The sequence below is a fragment of the Anastrepha obliqua genome, chromosome 2 (genome assembly GCF_027943255.1).
Source record: "Anastrepha obliqua isolate idAnaObli1 chromosome 2, idAnaObli1_1.0, whole genome shotgun sequence".
Lineage (NCBI taxonomy): Eukaryota > Metazoa > Arthropoda > Insecta > Diptera > Tephritidae > Anastrepha > Anastrepha obliqua.
Window position 1 is genome coordinate 68,486,481 of NC_072893.1, and position 14,679 is coordinate 68,501,159.

A 14,679-nucleotide genomic window follows, 5' to 3' on the forward strand; every position below is an offset into this window, starting at 1 on the left:
TATTCACATTTTTACAAAAAAAACGTAGTTGTATCATTTTAAAGGCGGTAACGAAATCATTGAAGAGGTTTTCCAACACGTACTGGCTGACGAACTTGTAGTATTATTTAACTTTCAAGGGCAAAAACTGAAAAGAGTTTAATTAAGTTTAAAACTCATTGATGAAATTTTATACGGTACTAAATGCTTTAATTATTAATAGTTTTAATATATACATATAAATTCAATAGCTTTTAGGATGAATTTAATGCGCGTTGTCAGCGGCTTGGAAGACCAGATCACAAGAGTGGTCCCACTACTGAAACCAGGGAAACCCGCCAACCAAGGTTAATCTTATAGTCCGATAACTCTCCTTTCCCCAGTAGGGAAGACACTTGACTCCCTCCTACTCCCACTCTTCACAAAACACCTGGCTCCAGCCCACATCAGCACGGTTTCCGACGAGTGCATAGCACCACCACAGCACTCCCCGCCATAAACACCCAGATAAACCGCGGGCTTAACCAAAACCACCCCTGCGAGAGGACTGTCCTAGTAGAGTTGGACCTGAAGATACAGTCAGCCATTCCACGCTACTAGATGATATGTATCAGTCGACACTCCCGTCAGGGCTAAAGAGGAAGATTAAGCAAGGTGTACCGCAGGATGGTGCCCTTTCAGCATTGCTGTTCAACTTCTACATCTCGAAACTCCCCCAACCACCAGAGAGAGGCTCCCTGGTCTTATACGCTCACGACTACACGACAATGGCGTCGGGCAATGACATCGATGGTCTGTGTTCCAAAGTGAACAGCTGCCTCACCGACCTTTCTCGCTTTTTCACTGCGACGAATCTCCAACTTTCCCTCTCTAAATCCACGGCGACCCTCTTTACCACCTGGGCACAATCCCAAAATTTTGGGTGTGACCTTTGACAGTTTGCTCTCCTTCTCAGCGCACACAACCGCAATTGCCACTAAGGTTCAAAATCGCAACAAGGTCCTACAGTCATGCCAAAATACTGCCATTCGGACAGCGACCGGTTGCCTCCTGATGTCCCCTATTCAACACCTTTACAACGAGGCACAAATGCTCCCTGTAATGGAGAACAATAAACTGCTCAGCAAGCACTTTCTGCTGGGGTGCTACCGTAGGTTTCAGGCAGGTTAAACTCCTACTTATCCAGAATTGACCCCGACATACCAAACATATGTCCTCTAAAACCTACTCATCTAACACCCCTCTCGCTCTGGACCCAACCCGTCGAAACAGCATGTTTCCTGGGCCTACCTTTAGATAAGCCAGACGAAGACGACCGGTGATATACCTGACTATTACTGTTAAAACAACAACAACAACAACCACATCTTTTTTAGGTTTGCAAAGGCTGCCTTAGCTTTTTTGGTTCTGGCATCAAAATCGACCTTTGCTCCACCATCCAGTGTCATTGGGCTTCTTAGATAGGCGAAGCAATCAATGGGCTCTTTAGTCCTACATTTCGTATATAGGACACTATAAGTGCGCTATTTTTCTAACCATAACTGTAAGTGTAGGTATATACGAGGTGTGTTCAAAACGTATCCCGAATTTTGAATTTCCGCAGGTTACGTATGTTCGAATTTCGATTTTTTTGTGGCGATATGTTGGTACTCATGCGACGAGTTCGGCCATTTTGAATGGTCAGTTAATTGTTGACAGCTGCTTTGCTTGCATGTGTTTCGGCTCGTCTTCGATTTTTACCTATTCAAAAAGATGGATCAAAGAACCTGTATAAAATTTTGTGTGGAAAACGACTGTGTCGTACGGAGAACCTACTTTGGACCAAAGCAACGTTTATCGGTGGCACAAAATGTTCTCAGAAGGCCGAGAAGATGAGAATGAGCGTGGTGGCGTGCCGGACGCCCAAGCACTTCAACAACAGACGAAAAAATTGATGAAGTGAAGAAAATGGTATTGGCCAATCGTCAAATCACCGTTAGAGAAGTTGCTGAGGACCTAAATATATCGATTGGCTCGTGTCATTCGATTTTTTCACTGATTTGGGCATGAGACCCTGAAAAATTCGTACCAAAGCTGCTCAATTTCGACCAAAAGCAGCATCGCATGAACATTGCTAATGAGATGTTGGAATGTGTCCGCGATGACCCAAATTTGCTCCAGAGGGTCATAACTGGTGACGAACCGTGGGTTTATGGTTATGATGTGGAAACCAAAGCTCAATCATCTCAATGGAAGCTGCCACACGAACCAAGACCGAAAAAAGCGCGCCAAGTTCGGTCGAATGTAAAAGTTTTCTTCGTTACCGTTTTCTTCGATTGCAGGATTACCTGCAATTTATGCGCAATTTGTGCGAAGCAATCCACCAGAAACGCCCGGATTTGTGGAAGAACAAAAATTGGCTCTTGCATCACGATAACGCCCCTGCTCACACATCGTTGCTTGTGCGCGACTTTTTAGCCAAAAACAACACACTAATGATGCCACAGCCACTGTATTCCCCAGATCTGGCCCCTTGAGACTTTTTTTGTTCCCGAAACTGAAGAGTCCCATGAAAGGACGACGCTACACTACGATTGACGAGATAAAGACGGCATCGAAGGAGGAGCTGAACAAGATAAAAAAATGATTTTTCGAAGTGCTTCGAAGATTGGAACGTTGGCACAAGTGCATAAAATCTCATGGGGATTACTTTGAAGGGGACAAAATAGATATTAATGAATAAATAAATAATTTTAAAAAAATACAAAATTCGCACTACTATGTGAACATACCCCGTACATATGTAAAATATTTAACTCTATCATTAAAGCCACGGATCACTATTTTGTACTGGTCAGCTCCGCGTATTTGAAACTTGCAGTACTTGCTGAGCATAGTCCAGGCTGTTAAAAAAACATCTGAGGGTCGTGTTTTTCAAAACTAAACAATTTTTCCCAAAAACTTTTACCAATAAAATGTATTTTGTACTCAAAAATTTGTTATTTTTTATTTTTAGTTTAATCCTAAAAAATTAAAGAAAAAGTTATAAAAATGTAAAAAGAACCTAAGATATTTCATCGTAAAAAAATTCTATCAAAATTGTTACTAGTGAATAAATCTAAAATTTAATAACTTTTCCAGCTTACTTCTTATCATACACAATCCTACAAATGAACCAATTTCCAGAAATATTTATTTATTTATCTACATATTTAGCTGTTCACTAATTCACGTAATCACCGTCTGCCACACTGCAATTTTAATCAGATGAACTGCTCCATTAATCCGGATTAACGCCGCCGTCTGTCAGGTGAATAGGTTAGATTAATAAGGGGAATAGGTAAATTTTGAAAAAGCAGAATTGAAGGACATTCAAATTTTATAATTTACTGTTTTACTTTTGTCACTTTTTCTTCATTTATTTAATGAAATTCCCCAAAAGCGCTTATTACACGTAAATTGGCGGCATTATCAATTTCTTATATCGGCTCTGTATAAATTAAACATTTAATTTGAATTTGAGGTTATCAAATACTTTTTCTAGTGTCAGCGATGTGATCACGTGGTTGACTGTAAAATTTGCTATTCATCCAATTAGGAAGCTGCGTTTCCTGCGTTTTTTTTGTTCAATTTAAGGCCTGTATCAGCGAACATATTAATCATAGAGCGCCAAATCCGCTTCATTCAAGAAAAAATTGAAATCTTTATTGAACCATTTGTACTTATGAAATACATTTTTTTTTTGTAAGAACTAAGTTAGACTTATTTTTGAAACAATGTTTGTACTTCTAGTCTGTAAAGTTATTTCACCATAGACTTAATTAAATATGTACTTATACATACATATAATATATAAAAGCAATTAAATAAATTGCACTCAAATATACGATTCCGCATTTGTACAAAAATGTTTGAAATGTATTAATATAACTAATACTATTTTTCTTTCGCGATGCAGAACTGATTGTCATGAAGTTATTTGTCATTTTTGTAATTACGAGTGAAACATGCCATGCCTGCATACACATATACACATATACACACATCCACGCTTAATGTTGGCATTTGCGTCACAGAGCAAAGCTGATAAACACCATGGCCCCCAGCAGCGATTTTGTTTTTAGCAAAGAACAATGAAAGTGAAGTGTATGTGGAGCACTGAAACATAATCACTCCATTATCAGTGCCGATAAGAACAGAGGCAATGTGTGTGAGACGCGTGGTTGGGTATGAATGCGAATGCGAATGTATGTGAACGATTAATTTTTCTTCTTTCGAGATATTACGAATTTAGTTAGCATTTTAGTAGATTAAAAAAATATTCCATTAAATATAATATTAAATGCGTCTGAAAGTTGATGGGAATTACCCTTTGCATAAATAGAAATTCTTGGCAAATGCACAAATCTCTAAAATATTTTATTACACATACAAGTATGTAATATACTTTTAAAATACCCATTATATTAAGAAATTAACATTATTCACACACTACCATATTACAGGTCAGAATTCAGTAGCATAATTCGATTTTTCTGGTGTTAATAAAGACATACCTTCGCTCGTGCAAATATTCTTAATTCAGGATATGTTAAAAATAGATCTGGTCCCGTTTTGGAGTACTCGGAGTTTTCAGTCTATTGAAGGCAAAAACAAAATTGTCGAATGCGTACTCATGTTCTGGTTCCAGCGGGCGAAAAATCTAGCTTAGCTCTACCGCTGTAAAGGGTATTTAGTCGCAACGCTGTAATCTTACATTATTCTGCAAATAAAAAACGGAACGAACAAAGAGAGTAGCAGGTGCTCATGTTTTGTATGAGTACAGTTAAGATTCCGGCAACGAGTCCCCTAGTCCCTTTTTGTTAAAGGATGTGAATGTTAATCAAGGTTATGAGAACAGAAGACTGGAGACGTCATTTAATCCACATCGGCGTGCTATTTATTATTTCTTGATTTAAACTTTTTAAGCAAGAATAACATCCAGTTGGCTTTGCCCAAGGAAAACAATTATTTTTTGGATGTATGTATGTAACTGTGTTAACTTCAAAAGAAGAGTTCTATGCAAAAAAAAACACTACAAAGACGCCTTTGTAAAGCTTCTAAACTGTGATTTTTTGGTTTTTAATTACTTTACTATTTTTGTGATACCTTCAATATTATTCTTTTTAAATTTCTATGAGTTATATACAGTCTGTGCCAGAAGAAAAGAACCGGTTTCTTTCTTGTTTCAAGATATATTTCGTTCTGATTCTTGCTGCATGTTAGTGCCACTCAAGGGCTACGACGACAGTGCTAACTCAGGTTAGTGTCGCTCGAAACTTTCCCGTAAACGCAACCAAACAAAAATGAGTGAGAAGTACGCGAAGCGTTTCGAGGCGGTATTTTTATGCACGCAATCGAAAGGGTCCAAATTATCTTATGCCGCGGCTGAGAAAGTAATTAAAAAATCAAAAAAGTTTGTTGTGATGTGGAACCAGCGGTATAAAATGTACAAAAATGTTGATGAATTTTCCGAGCGCGGCTTGAAGCGAGTGACGACAAAAAAGCAGGATAAAGTGATCGTCCAACTTTTTCAGCGGGATCCTTCTTTGCGACTACGCGAATCACGCACAATTTTCGCTAAAAAGGGAATAGATGTGAGTATCAACATCAGCGAATGACGATTGAAGCAGGCGAACGTATCCTACCGTCCCACATCATAAAAACCACTGCTCTCAGAAAAAAACCCATTGAGAAACAACAAAATAAGAAAATTACGACACAGTAATGGAGTGGCCTTCCCAGCCCCCAGATGCCAACCCCATTAAAAATGTGTGGAGAATTATGAAAACGCATCTTGCCGGAAAGCCAGTCCACGACCTAAAGGAACTCGTGCGTCAAGTTCGCAAAATCTGACCCTCTTTTTCGACAAACTACGCAGAAAAGCTGATTCAAAGCATGCCGAGAAGATGCCATGCTATACTCGACAACGATGGAGACTACACGGCTTATTGAGTAATTGCGATTCGTAGTTTTGTACATACTTTCATGCAAAAAAATTTTAAATATATATTTTTTATACGTCATTAATAATCGCGGTTCCATAACAATCAATGTTTTTCAAAAATGTTTCTCAATTCTAAACTGAAACAAAAAATCCTACAGATTTACAAATATCCTTCCACCGTACGTCTCTGCATACGAACTTTGTTCTTATTTCAGGTGTCTGCCTAAAACTATGTACAATAAATATATTCTCGGGTTACCAGGCGGCCATTAAATCAATGAATGCGGCTATACTAAGATCAAAGGTTGCACAGGAATGCCGGGAGTTCGAAATGATATTGGTATCATATTCAATGTCAGCCTTATTTGGGGTCCGGCGCATAGAGATATTGAGGGAAATTGTAAAGCAGATGAGTACTGCTCTTCAACTGCTCAGTGATAAAAGTACCATTGGGATACCTATGGTCATGAGCAAATTTATAATTAACAATAAAATTATCCAAGAGGCCAATAGGTCATGAAGAGATGAAGATACATGCGTAGCAGCTAGGCTACTATGACTGCAAATAAAAAAAAAAAGACAAGGAATTGCTTAGCCTCTCAAGTGATGATATCTCGAAAGTCGTGGCTCATGGATATTTGGCAGGCATTCCTTGCGACTAGGAGTTTTCTTCCATGAATATTGCAGAAGTTGTAGAGATGAGGATCTTCCTAAAGAAAATAGTTGAGCACTCTCTTTCCATTTGTTCAGCCTTAGCTAAAATCAGAGCAGGTTGTTGAGGTAAATACTTTTTCATTTCTCTTACAGAACTGTCTGGTATGGGGATGGGAGCAATCCTGCGCTTCATAAGATCCACAAAATGTGTGGTAAATGAGATTTCCGTGTAGCACAGTGGTATCACAACGGACCTGTAAGGTCTAAGTGAGTTGGTCGTACAGACCGACTACCACCATAATCTAACCTAACCTGAGGTGTCTGGCAACACCAGTTTTTCGTTAAATTACACAACTTTAAAAATAAATTACTTAAAAACTATAAGCCTCCGGAGGGTGGCGGGTCTATATCTTCTTTACATTCTTTGTTTTCAAAGCGTGTTGCATTATACTAAATATTTCCCAAAAATTGATTGGATTTTGCTTTAGTTGGCCTAAAAACACCAGATATTTAATATACAATATTTTTAACCACTTTTTTTAGTTTTTAATTAGTTCCATTACAATGTGCGTAAAATTAAGCATCCAATTTTGTTTTTGATTAACTAGTTTAATAAGTAGGTGAAGGTAGGTGAAATGGTTGTAGCACTAAAGCGTCATTTGGATACCATTATAAGACCCCGAACAGCCAGATATCTATAGCTAGCCAGAGCTGTTGATATAATGGACAAGATTGATGAGATTTAGGTTGGTGTATTGCCCCAGACTGTCGAAAAAAGGAGCACCCAATGACCTTAATCGTCTAGCTGCCAAACCCGGACATTTACAGAGAGAGTGCTCAAAAGTCTCCTTCTCTGAAAGGCCCCTGCAATAGGCTTCTGCAATAGGGGTTAAATGGTAAAACTTGACTTTCTTTGTGTGAGCCGATCGTCCAATGACCGGTAAACACAGCTACGAGCTTGAAAATTGAATACTGGGGAGTTTTCAAAGCTTTCTGAGTCCTTCTTACATATACTGAGGTTAAAGGGCTTTCGAAATAGCTTCATAGCTGAAAAAATGGAGCTCCAACTTTTCTGCGATTTTCTGAGAAATAATTTGTGTAGTTCCTCTTTAATAACTGTCAGGGAGATTCCGATGACCGGGTAGGAGGTCTCTGAGGCTAATTCCTGGCAAGCTCATCAGCAATTTTATTTCCTTCTATGTTTCTATGCCCTGGAACCCAGACCAGAGAAATGTTTCCCTGCACACCCGAGAGATTTGATCTCCTCCTTATAGGAGTTTACTAATTTCGTTCTGCACCATGGCGTCGTCAGAGCCTTAATCGCGGCTTGACTATCGGAGAAAATATTAATATCTTCCTCGCTCCCGCGTTCCCCTCGTTCGTTTCGAAAGATTGCCCTGCCACGACTCTCAAACTCTAGTTTGCGGATAGAGATATCTGTTTGAAGTTCGGAAAAATACGGTGCTAACTGCCCAAAGATGATGTACACTTGAGAGATTGCGTCCAGAGGCCAACCTCCTTTAACCTGATTGCACTTTGAGCTGCGATGGAAATAACGTAAAAGTCGAGGGGAAGTAAGTGCAATAGGACATTTAGGGCAGCAGTCGGCAAGCAAGTTTTACATGCTCCGGTGGCGCCAAAGTTGGCAGTCCTTTACACCTTATAGCCCTTCCGAAGAGCTTCCCACCAAACCGTGCATCCATACGTTAAAATTGGCAGAACCACTACGTTGTACATCCACAGCACGATCTGTGGCTTGAGCTCCCATTTTTAACCCAACATAGATTTGCAGGAGTAGAAGGCTATACTGACCTTCTTTACCCGATTTTCAATGTGTAGCTTCCAATGGAGTTTGGAGTCAAGTATCACTCCAAGATACCTAACTTCCAATGAGAACGGGAGAACGTGGTTGCTTAATTTGGAAAGTCGAAAGAGTGAAGGTTTATACTTTCTGGTAAATAACACCAGGTCAGTTTTGTCGGAGTAAAATTTATTAAAATAACAAAAAAAATTCAAGTGATGGAAATCTTTATTTTGACCTTTTTGTATACCGCAGCTGTCCACAAGAGTCAAATATGATTGACGTACGTCCATTTAAAAATTCAAAAATTATAAACGTTTCGATACAAGTTCACGAAATATTATATTTATTGCTTTGTAAAATACCGTTATATGAAAGATGGGCGTGGTTATCATCTAAAAATATAGCTAAGTCGTCGGTAGGTGTATTTTCGAAAAAAATTTAATTTATGCAATCTGATTGTGAACTTGGTTGGCACACATTCACCTTATCATACACATACACTAGGGTGCTCCTCTCAGCATGAAAAAAAAATTGGTACTGCTTCTCAAACGGAATTATAAAATTTATTTCATATAAAGACTTTCGCTAAAATAAATCTGAAAAATATTAACACTTACGAGAGCTGGACTGATGAGAAAGTACAGTACTGCCTGGATATAATGAACTGAGTATTACAAGGTTGTCGAATATATCAAGGTCAACATTTCTTATTCAAAAATTTATTTTATTTGCTCGAAGTACACTCGTGTGTGCATATAAATTCGAGAAATTATTAGAATAAATACTCGCTTTTTCTAGGAGTCTTCGTCTTAAATGCTGAAATTTGTGAGAGAAATATTACGTCTCTTTTGGTTTATTTCCGAAATTGTTGATTTAGTTACGCCAAATATTTTTGCCAAAGATGAAACACAAGCGCCTTTTCTGATGTTTTCCTTGATTTCTGATTTTTTCCTAGGCACTATCCATTTATTAGCATTCTAAAAGTTAAAAAAAAAAAAACAGCTAAACAGTCAAATAGCACGCTTTCACCCCTGAATGGTTTGCGCCTCAGAAAAAAAAAATCAAACGTTAACGCTAACGTAAAATATCTACAACCAAATTACCATCTGGTATTATTTCTGATAATTTTGTGAGTCTTTTTTTTGCTCTCTGCTTGGATTCGCTTTGAAAATTTACTTCACTACTTAGAGGTTTTGGATTATTCAGAGTACTATGTAGATGTAAAATATTCAGTGTTCACTATATCGGCCACTCACTATATCTAGACACGACTGTACCTCCAAAAATCTCATTATTTTGATTCTGTTGATAAATTGCTTTAAAATTTTTATGTAGGCCTTTTAAGCTTAAACTCGCTTACCATCTGAGCTGATTTTTTGGAAAAATACAATATTTTAAAATATTAATTTTATTTATAAAAAATAAATCTTTGGAGATATTTTCAAATCGGTTCAACTCAAGTACATCTTAAGAGTTTTTCGAAATGTTTTGAAGGAACAATCACTGCGAAATCTTTTAGTTAGACACCCTAATGGACGCAAGTAAATATATGTATGATCCCGTTGAAACTAACGTAAGCAAAAAAAGAGAAAAGAACGAAAACGGCCAGTATACGAGAAAAAGCCTTGACTTGGTTTGTTTTTATAGCGGTAATTTTTGCAAGCGATTTTCCACTTGATATTTCATGAATAGTTGCTGCAATAGCATTAAATCTCGAATGCATTGTATGTAGGAAAACCTTAAATCTTAATGAAAATAGGGTAGGACATATGTATATACTTACATGTATACATATGCATGTATTTGGTGAACCACCGAATTATCTTCGAGGCCACCTGGAGTATGCTAGCAAGAATAAGTAGCCCTGGCCAGTATAATGGCGAATAGGGCCAAGACAGCAGGCAAGACATGTCCTGGCTGCTCTGCCTTCAGAATAGTCTCAGAAAGTGAGACGCTCATCATAGCTGGACTATGTTCACTCGACCTGATAGCAAAGAAGTATGAAGTAAGAACGATTAAGCATAGCATCGAGCCCAAAGTGATCAGTTGGCATACAGAAAAGCGATAAATCAGCGCTCCAGTGACATACACTATGGGACAGTGCGAAAAAGGCAGTGGACCCACCGCCTCATCTCCAAAGTTGAAGTTTGGCTCCAGAGAAAACATGGAGAAGTAGACTAATTTTACCTTACACAAATCTTAAGTGGATATGGCTGTGGCCACGTAGAGACTTGATGCTGTGAGCAGTGCGCACCAGCAGTTGACAAATGTGCGGAACATGGGCGTTTTGTATGCCTCCGCTTCAGAAGTCCAATGGTAAATTGGAAGATAACCTCGGCTGCAGCGTTACGCCCGAACTTCTAGTGCCACTTATGCTGATGAATCGCGTGGAACAAAATACGGCTCATGGCTGCTATGAGAGAGGCAAGGCGGCATTGAGACAACCAAGGTGGATTCGCGAACGGAACGCCAAGAAAGTGAATAAACCAGGACACCTACTCAGAGGTGAAAAGGCAGGTAAACTGACAAAGACACAATGAGAGGGGCCGTACAGATCCGTACAGATTGGGTGGTAGATTCAATCTCCGACGTATTGCTTCAGGAAAGTAACTGACATTGAGTGTAACGCCCAAACCACTTCCCGTCAAAATATATATATATATATAATTGGCGCGTACACCCTTTTTGGGTGTTTGTCCGAGCTCCTCCTCCTATGAGTGGTGTCGTCTTGTTGTTGTTCCACAAATGGAGGGATCTACAGTTTTAAGCCGACTCCAAACGGCAGATAATTTTATGAGGAGCTTTTTCATGGCAGAAATACACTCGGAGGTTTGCCATTGCCTGCCGAGGGGCGACCGCTAAAAATGTTTTTCTTTCCTGTCAAAATACTTGACGATAATATCGGAAGGCGGCCGCCATAGTCGAATGGGTTGGTGCGTGACTACCCTTCGGAATTCACAGAGAGAACGTAGGTTCGAATCTCGGTGAAACACCAAGATTAAGAAAACGTTTTTTCTTCGCATAAGTGACCTTTGATAGTGAGAAAATATGTAGATCTGTATTAGAACAACGTTTGATTTTCCTACATGCCACCAGCACCAGCACCAGCAGCGGCAGCGAATACCTGCCTAGTCAGCTCATAATTCGGACAAACGCTGCTATTATTGCCCGTAATTGCATTTGGTTACGTTGTAATTTTCTGTAATTTACCAAATATAGCATTGCAAGTTGGCGGTGTTGTTGTTGAACGATTGCCTCCGTACGTTAAGATTGCAGTGGCAGGTTTGCCAAATTACTGCTGTTGCCGAGCGCTTAATTTTGCAATATTTTCTACCTTCAATGGTTGATTGATTTCTAGAAAGATCAGTTGGATGAAAACTTGTTATTACGAGCATGTGCATGATTGTTGTTGTTGTTGCTGTGAATACGGTTCTGATACATCGTATTAAGAAAAGTCGAATGTGGGCCTGAGTGTCCCGTGAGAAAACTGTAATTAAATACTCGTACAATTAAAAATATGAATTGATTTGCATTTATTTTAATTTTTGTTCGAAGTTTCTAATTTTTTTGCTCTACATATTATACATGCCCAATAATAGTAGCGCGACGAACTAAAAACCAAGTAATACTGGAACGGCCTAGATGGCCTCAATCACTTCAAAAAGTTCCTGATGCCAACAGAGTTAAATCTGCTCGAACCTTAGACAAAAAGTACTTGAGATAACTTTGTGGAGCACTTACAGGCCACTTTGCCTGCCATAAACATTTCAATACAGTATGAATATCTAGCACTGGGTTCGTACCTACTAGAGGATAAAGACTTAAAAATGTTTCCTCCTAAGGAGCTGGATCGATTCTTCGCAATACTAAATAATTAAAATTAAGCACTTAGTGAGGCACAGTAGATCAATCTGGCCTTAGGCTGACTTGTGCAACCATCACCGTTACAACCGAAATCATTAGAAGCTTGAAAAATACTTTCCGGCACTCTTCTGTAGATTTTCGGCTTTGCTCATAAGTTTTTACTCTTTGATCGGATATGTCAACTCCCCCATGCTCTGATTATACAAAGCTAAGGCTTCAGTATATAACTGAACTCATAATTAAAATATGACAACAATTAATTTTTATTCAGTTAATTTTGCTTTTAAAATATGTCCGTAGGCACAGCAGATAATTTAAAATTGATTTCCTCTTGACCTGAACCCTGTGCGCGCAAAGCCTGCTCATAAAAACATCTCAATGCTTGTTCGTTGAACTGCCGAAGGATAGTTATAAGCCATTTGAAGATAATGGTCCTATTTCCACCATTAAAAAATATTTTAACTTCTTTTAAATTTTCGATATTCATCGATTTAAAGTAGTTCATGTGGAATTATTTAATAAATTATGCAACTTTTCCTTAAAAAGGTATATTATTTTTAGATTAGTGACGCTGTGAGAGCATTCCTTTAAATCTTCTTCACTAAACGACTCAGGCTGTAATATTAAAAGTACAGTTTCAAGCTCTTTCTTAATTACAGCTAACGTTGGTATTTTATTGTACAAAAATCATACTTTAGCTCATACGAGAATACAGTATTGACCAAAACTATAAGACGCCCTAACGTATTTTTTGCGATTCCTGATTTTCTAAATGCAATGAAATCTAAAATTACATTTTTTTGCAATTTATTTTTATTTATATACTTATTTCTAATAGAATGCAGAACTATGTCATTCAACAATTTTTTCGTTTCTAAAGTTTAACATAAAATAGTTCGCAGTACAAAACTAAGGCACCCCGTTTATTGGTGTAAACAAATGCGCTCTTGTGCTAATATTTTGTTGAATATTCCTTATTTCGGATGACTGCAGCGCATCTTTTAGGCATTGCAAAAATTAAGTTATCAACAACATTTTGTGATATGCTTTCCCACACTCTTTTTATAGCTTCGAGAAATTCGTCCTGGATCCCATAGTTTTCCCTATTAATTTTCATATTAACGATCTTCCATAAGTTCTCAATGGGATTGAGTGGGCCACTTTAAAAAATCAATGCTATTACGTCGCAACCAAGTTTTACAATGGTTGCTTAGGACTGTTATCCTGGCATTTCCATTATTGGGTCCAGTGAGGGAGAGCGTTGCCTAGGAGCCAACAGTGTCGTATCGCCGTCGCGCTCAGTATTTTGGTGCCAGTGAAACCACATGCGGCGCATTTTAAATGATGATTTAAATTTGTTTTCGTATAAAGTGCAATTGACACAAAGAATATTGCCGACAGACCATTCACGTCGCTTGGAATACAGCCAAACAGTCGCTTGAATGGTTGACACGGAACCCAATTTTCGGCAGCAAATTTTAGTGACCGACGAGGCACATATTAACCTCTCTGGCAGCGTGAATAAATAAAATTGCTGCATTTGGGAAACTGAGAATCCCCACGAGACCCATGAAACGCCATTGCATGAGCCGAAAGTAACTCTTTGGGCCGGCATTTGCGCCAAAACCATCATTGGGCTATATTTTTACCGAGAAAACGAAACGGTCGATGGAAACCGTATTGATGGATGTGGGCTCATTATGTCTGCACGCAAATGCGTGAGAAAGGTTTAGACGGTTACTGGTTTCACCAAGACGGTGCGCTATGCCACACTGTGAATTCGGAAATTCCCGGGACGTTTAGTGTCAAAAAGAGGCGACATCGACTGGCCCCCCGCACCTGACTTAACCCGCCCGGAATTCTTTTTGTGGCTGACTATTAACCAGCTTAAGGTAAACATTCGTGCCGAAATCGACGCTATAAAACCCGAAATGCTTGACAAGGTGATGATAAATGCTGAAAAAAGATCGTAGTTTGTGATTGCTAATAAAGGTGACCACTTGACTGATATTGTATTCAAAAAATAGTTTTAATGTATTGTAAATAACCAAACCAAATACAAATTTCCTCACTTATACAAATCAGTTGTTTTTTTCAAAATTATTGAATGTATATATATATATATATATATATATATATATAATTCGCGCGTACACCCGCGTATGGGTATTTGTGTGCTTGGCCGAGGTTCTTCTCCTATTTGTGGTGTGCGTCTTGATGTTGTTCCACAAATGGAAGGACCTACAGTTTCAAACCGAGATTCTGAAAGGCAGATATTTTTTATGAGGAGCTTTAATCTAGTACGGGACATAGCTTTAGTCACACCGCCCAGATTCAGCGCCATTTTTAAAATTATTAAATGTAAAAAAAATTTTTTTCAGTTTTGTAAGTAAAAGAAGTTAAATGAATAGCC